This window comes from Lissotriton vulgaris, chromosome 2_1 (genome assembly GCF_964263255.1).
Source record: "Lissotriton vulgaris chromosome 2_1, aLisVul1.2, whole genome shotgun sequence".
In the NCBI taxonomy this organism is placed as follows: domain Eukaryota; kingdom Metazoa; phylum Chordata; class Amphibia; order Caudata; family Salamandridae; genus Lissotriton; species Lissotriton vulgaris.
The window spans coordinates 632,354,129-632,361,636 of record NC_141687.1 but is presented as its reverse complement, the minus strand read 5'-3'; positions in this window follow the sequence as shown (position 1 = coordinate 632,361,636).

Genomic DNA, 7,508 nt, shown 5'->3' with positions numbered 1-7,508 from the left:
CAACTGCGAACGGACTCCTCATGTCACCCAAAAACCATCTGCAATGCCTGCCAATGTGAATCTCATGCGACAAACTGCTCTTTATGTCCGCTCCTAGATCCAGCACCACGCAAACAAACGATGGATATGCAAAACAGTCTTGACCCTGCTTTTCATGGGAACAGTCCAGTTGAATGGCCAAGCCAGGCCATCCTTGTACCAGAAAGAAGCATCCTAGTATCGTCTTAGGGGTATCACCCCATGTCAGCCAGGCTAGCTTCAATCCAGTGGCACAGTGTGCAAGGGACTCATGCCAGGGCATACCCATCCTACTTATGGAGAAAAGTGCCATGCAAACAAATGATGGCTGGACGGCTGAATTAATCTAAATCCATTGTTCCTTTGCTCACCATGCCAGCCCAGCCCAGACCCAGCCTTATACAAATCAGTCCTGGTCCTGCTCCTCATGGAAACAGTCCAGCCCGAACTTGCTAAATTTAGTGCAATTCCGATCAGGAGTTCGTGTTGTAGCCTTGTCTAAAGTTTCCTATGGAAATGAACATGGAGAAAATGGATTTCGGGAACCTCCTTTTTTTTGGCACGGACTTGACGATTCACCCAAACCTTTCAAGACAGGAGCTAAACGGAAAACCACATCAGTTTTGAAAATTTTGCGAAGATTCCTCAAAGGTCGCCAAAGATATTGTAAAAAAAATAAATGTTTTCTGCCTCAGCATGCATCTGCCTGGTTGGTTTGAGCGCAGGACACCTGAACATCATTGGGCTGAGGAGGGGCCAGAGACCACCTGATGGGGAGTGGCTACAATATTTAAATCTGTGCGTTTGGCCCCCCTGGAAGAAGGAGCCATTGAAACCCCCACTGATGAAGCCATTTGAAGGCTGAAGCGCGTCTGCCTAAGCATTTCATGGACCTTACTTGCTTGCACAAAACAAGAGCTATTAAAGCCTTTTTAATGCCCGGAGCCGTGTTGTCCTTTTCTCCCTACCTGGGGGAAAGTTTTGGTGTCTATGTTTCGCCAGCAAGCAGGCGCTGGCTGATGTCTGCCCTCTCCGTCTGGAGCAACGCTGAGAGCCTGTGCACTCTGGTAGCTGCATTAAACTGCAAAGCATTGTCCCCCATACTTTGGGAGAGAGGAGGTAACACTGTTTGCCTGAGAAGGGGACATAGGAAGGCTAAATAATTCCAGGTACCTGTGGCGGTGTTGGGGTCCTTAGCCAACCAGTTGGGACTTCACATGTTGTTAGGAGATGCCCCGTCACTGAATGGGCTTCCTCAAGGACTCACAGCCCCAGCATGCATCTGCCTGGTTGGTTTGAGCGCAGGACACCTGAACATCATTGGGCTGAGGAGGGGCGAGAGACCACCTGATGGGGAGTGGCCACAATATTTAAATCTGTGCGTTTGGCCCCCCTGGAAGAAGGAGCCATTGAAACCCCCACTGATAAAGCCATTTGAAGGCTGAAGCGAGTCTGCCTAAGCATTTCATGGACCTCACTTGCTTGTGCAAAACAAGAGCTATAAAAGCCTTTTTAATCCCCAGAGCTGTGTCGTCCCTTTTTCCCTACCTGGGAGAAAGTTTTGATGTCTATGTTTTGCCAGCAAGCAGGCGCTGGCTGTAGACCCCCCTCTTGGTCTGGAGCAACGCTGAGAGCCTGTGAACTCTTGTAGCTGCATGAAACCGCAACGCATCACCCCCCATACTTTGGGAGAGAGGAGGCAACACTGTTTGCCTGGGAAGGGGACATAGGAAGGCAAAATCATTCCAGTTACCTGTGGCGGCGTTAGGATCCTTATCCAACCGGTTAGGACTTCACATGTCGTTAGGAGATACTCCGTCACTGAATGGACTTCCTCTAAGGACTCACAGCCCCAGCATGCATCTGCCTGGTTTGTTTGAGTGCAGGACACCTGAACATCATTGGGCTGAGGAGGGGCGAGAGACCACCTGATGGGGAGTGGCCACTATATTTCAATCTGTGCGTTTGGGCCTCCTTGAAAAAGGAGCCATTGAAACCGGCACTGATGAAGCCATTTGAAGGCTGAAACACGTCTGCCTAAGCATTTCATGGACCTCACTTGCTTGTGCTAAACAAGAGCTATTAAAGCCTTTTTAATCCCCGGAGCTGTGTCGTTCCTTTTTCCCCACCTGTTTAGGTGTCTATGTTTTGCCAGCAAGCAGGCGCTGGCTGACGATGCCCTCTCGGTCTGGGGCAACGCTGAGAGGCTGTGAACTCTGGTAGCTGCATGAAAGTGCAACGCGTCTCCCCCCCATACTTTGGGAGAGAGGAGGCAACACTGTTTGCCTGAGAAGGGGACATAGGAAGGCAAAATCATTCCAGGTACCTCTGGCGGCGGCGTTGGGATCCCTAGCCAACCAGTTGGGACTTCAAATGTTGTGAGAAGATGCCCCGTCACTGAATGGGCTTCCTCTGAGGACTCCCAGTCCCGGCTCTGTGCAATCACAGCGAACTGCATTTTTCTGTCATACTCAGCCACTCGTGTAGCTCTGGGTGGTGCGGCAGAGGTTTGTTTACAGTTTGCATAGTGCCGTATAGTGGAACTCCACGTACTCCGCCCAGGGTTAGTGGAGAGGCATTAGCAAGGAAATAAAGCAAAGACATATCAAAGAATGTTGGTATCAAAAATACTTAATAAGAATAGGAATATTCCCTGTAAGCACCAGAAAATTGTGGCCAAAAATTATTACAACATGCAAAAAGTGTGCAAATTGATAGCCACTGGTTTTCAAATGGTTTAAAACATTGAAAAAAATAGCAATACTCCACAAAAATTGACAACAAATATAACTGGAAATTAGAAAACCTTCCCATGATGTTCATGGTAAATAAACAATGTCTGCTTTTTCATTAAAGGTTACAGGAAAGTGATGCACGGAATGTTTGAATTAATCTAATTTGTTGGTAATTACTCGGGCCGCTTCCTAATCCATCATTATTTTCCATACCTTGCCACTTTAGTTTGGACCCAACCATATGCAAATCATTCTTTTTTTTTCTTTTTTTTTAAACCTTTATTGCGCAAGTTCAGCAAACAGTTACGGGCCTACAACCACCTGGCCGGCCTCGGCTACGACATAGAGCACATTAGCAAATTTACGCCAACTCAATAGCACATCGACATAATTAGCAAGCATAGCAAGTTACACTATAACCAGAGCGTCTATTGAGTAACAGGAGGAATTAAGGTTAATTTTAAAATATATAGAATATAAAGGATCAAAAGCCAAGCAATCTATCAGGAAGTACCAAGTGGGCAAGGCGTATAACAAAGCAGTTGGACAGCAAACATTTTCAGAATATTGGTGCAAAGGCTATTAGTAAGTAGGCTAAAGACCATGCTAGCAACACACCAGCCATCGCCCATCCCGGCACAATAGGCAACCCCGATGCCTCCCACGGGACCGCATGAAGCGGAGAGCTGCGAGGACATCCCACCAACCCAGCATATCGATCCAAAGGAAGTAAGAAATAGAAAGACAAAGAAAGAAGACACAAGAGAGAGAAAGGAAGAGAAAAGGTCCATAGTAACTAAAGGAAACAAAACAAGAACCCCAACCCCCAACCCCCCACCCTGCACCCCTGCAGAGGCTACGGCCTATCCCCCCCTAGCAGCGTGCCTGTCGCCCTCAAAACGAACCCCAAATGTAGAAAGTAGACATAAGCTAGATAAGGCCATAGAGCAAAAAAAAATAAAAAATAGGAAAACCCAAAATCCCACCTCATCAGCCCCCCACCCTGCACGTCGAAGGGGCTACGGCCCACCCCCCAACTAACGTGCCCACCCCCCCAGAAAGTCCCAATGAAAGGGAAGAAACGGGGGAAAGTATGAATACCAAATGCCCCCCCTCACCCCATTACACATAGTAGCTCAGGTTCGAACACAAAAAGACGAACATATCACCAAACAGTAAATGCGGCATATCCCAGATCAGAACAGCAACCTTATCTCAATAGCAACCCGGGCATCCATCTTGCAAACCAAGGAAGAAAAATTCACCCCTGGCCCACCTTGACCCTGCCATCAATACGCAGCCACTGATATTTAGCAAAGCGGTTCAACTCCAGACAGTCAGGATAGTCAGGCAAACAAAGCAGAACCAACTTCTTGGGAAAGTCCAACAGCAGGGGGTCGGGAATACCACCATTCCAAACGCGAAGGCGCTGCAGGAAGGAACCGCGCCAAACTCCCAAGTCACGACACAGTACAAGCAACGTGGAGTGGATGGGCAAAGAAGCAGCGTGAAGAAGACGATCCATCTGCTCGCCAGTGTCGGGCCCCAATGTCTCATGCACACAGTCAGTCGACTTTAGCATGTCCCCAACACTGGGCAGGGTCCCCCGCGGAGCCATCTGCAGGCATTCAACAGTTACATCCAGTGCAAGTGGGAAATCACTAGTAACAGCGCACACCCTTGGACCGTCGAAGTCCTCAGCAGTCGGTAGAGCAGGAGTGGCGTCCAGTTTACGCCCGAGTTTCCTTACCTCCCTCATCCAGGCAAGGCGGAGGGATCCCAGGGCAACAACAATGTCCCGAACTGTGGGTTCCATAGCGCACGGCCGGCACAAACCCACTGGTACTCAATATAGTGACTTGCCTCAGCCGGCGTCAGCAGCTCACACAATCGCGCCCGGTCAAGGAGCTAGTGATGGAGGTAGCATACGGGTAAACACCACACTATGTAAACAATAGCGATCCACTGTACCGCAATGGCCACAATCCTGTTACCCTGTCCGTGGGCGCCTGATAAGAGGCGCATGCAATAGTCGCACTGAGCTGTGTGGGGTCGTATCACCACGGCCAGTTCCGCCAGCCACATACCAAGTTGCCGATATCCATGGCACCGGGGTCCGCAAAAGAAAAGCAGGTCTGCCCCAAGTCTGCGAGTATATGCAGCAGTACACTCAACCCAAAATGGCGCCCCTCCGTCCGTCCAGCCGGCCCAAACAAGCAGCCAAAAAACAAAGGAGCAGTCTTACTGGCCGATAATGCAAAATTCTCCCAATGCGGCCGTGTCCTCGGCAGCGCAGGTCAAGCACAGCTGGTCCGAACCATTCAAACGCTGCCTCCCGCGATGATGAGCGACGGGAGTCCCGGCCTGCAGAGCCGCGTCCTCGAGTGAGCCCAGCCACCGGCATCAGCTTCCGTCCCCTCGGACAGTGGACGGGCTCAGTCACGGTCTGGGCGGAGGGGATCAGAAAGGAGGGTTACCGGGTCCATCCAGACTCGGGAGTTGCGGCAAACGATTCCCCAAGTCTTCCGACGCCGCAGCAGATCGGCCCGAGCTTGTGCAAGCGGGGGAAGTCAGGATAGTTAAAGGATTAGTGCCGTGGCGAGCGGAGCTCGCAAACTAAGTGGCCATCTCGCTTCGTGCTCGGCCACGCCGAGCCTATGCAAATCATTCTTGACTCTGCCCCAATGAGAACAGGCTAAGTTCTCCCTGACCCGGAACCAAGCAACCCAGGACTGGTTTTGCCCTGGTTAGGGCTCATCAAATAGGTATAGCTTTGTTCCTGCGACACAGTGTATGTCCAGATGTGGTTTCAGCGTCACTGTGCCACTGGAACAAAGCTTTACCTGATGGATTAAACCCAGATCAGTTGACTGGGGGTGAGTGTTTGATTTGCTCCAACGCTCCGCCCATCATCCCCTTTGGTATTGCTTTGTTCGCCCTAGGTTGGCAGGGTATTGCCAGACGTGGGTCCCTTGCTCACTTTGCCACTGATTCAAGCTAGCCTGGCTGATGATGGCTGATTAGCCAGAAACCAGTCCCAGGATGCTTGTTTCCGGTCCTTGGAAGACATGGCTTGGCAGTTCGGACTGGACTGTTACCATGAGGCACAGGGTCAGACTGAATTGCATATGGCCATGTCTGAACTGGGGTGGTGGAGTGAGCTAAAGAAGGATGATGGATTAAACCCTGATCTGTTGACTGGGGGTGAGTGTTTGATTTGCTCCAATGCTCCATCCATCATCCCCTTTGGTATCACTTTGTTCACCCAAAATACTGAAAGCCATCTGCCCTCGCACTGGTGTTTCTCTCTATGCAAACATAATGGGTGTCTCTGCTAAAATGGCAGTAATGCTCGCTACGGATTGACGTAAGAAACATACCTTGATGACAGGGATGATTAAACTGTTCGTGTGTCATTGGATGGTAGTATTCCATCTATTTATGTTGTTTAATGTGCTGGGCAGACAGTTTTACAAAACGATAAAGGCTAATGGATGTAACTGTGCCTATATTGTTAAATGCACAGCCTCCCCCAAGGCTGGTGCCAAGGTTCCTGTTACAAATTAAAGTGACCGCACCAGTTGTTTTTAAAACACAGCGTGGGATGGAATGAAATCAAAAGTATTGCTTCAGCCACAAATGGGAACCCGTTCATTAACGTTATGAGTCGAAGCAGAGCGTAGATAGCCAACTAGAAGGATCACTGAAACTCAGTGGTGGGAGGTGGTGGGAAAGAGAGATTAAGCCGAACCAAAACAAAAATAAACCAGACTCAACAGTTGTTTTTAACACACAACATGGGGTGGAACGAAATCTGAAATATTGCTTCAGCCACAAATGGGAGCACGTTCATTAATGTTACAAAGGGTTTCATGAAGGCCAATGATGCATGTTACTAAGGCGCTAACAGGTACAGGGGAAGTATGACAGCAATGAAGCAACCCTGTACGCTAGCGATCAATGTAGCAGGGGTAAGTCACCAAGGAGGGAGCAAAAGAGTCACAAGGCAGGATAAATGTGCACTATCCACCAACAAAAACAATAGAATTTGTAAAGCCAGACCGACCAACCAATGAAAAACAGGGGAGCGTGTTCTAAGCCATCAGAGTGATTACAGAATGCCTCACAGAGCAGAGCATGCATGCTGCCTCTATGCAGAACTAAACATTTTGCATGTAAAGAACCTCAGGCAAAGGATACCACAACTGCAGTTAACACCACTCCATTTGATTGCCCTTACCATTAGTGCTTTAAATGCCACTTTACTAATGATATGAGCACTCAAAATTTCTTCCCCAGTTATATGTTGAATATGATTCATATATAAATATATGCTTACTGCCAACCTGATCCCTTCAGGTTCAGCAGCTGCCTGTTGAGCCACTACCATTGTGTCTTCCTCCAAGCAACGTGCATTCCTGCAAGCACTACATGCATTTGAGAAACTGGATTCCTGCAGATTCCTGTACTGTGATCTACCAACTCACTAGTTGACTCCGGCACATTCAGGCATGGTTGCCGACACTGCTGCTCATTGTATTTGCCTCCACTGTTATCACCTGCGGGAATTGAGTCAGTGTGTCTTGAGAGACAGTCTATGTGTCTACCAGACACTTCAATCCATCCTCATGACCTTTCCATCCGTGTACCATTGCCGAAACAAGAAAAACAGTAGCCTGCGTCAGTTTTACGCCTGCTGTGAGGCAGGCGCAAGATTTTGACGTAACGGCGTCCTAAAAAATTGACGCAGTGAAA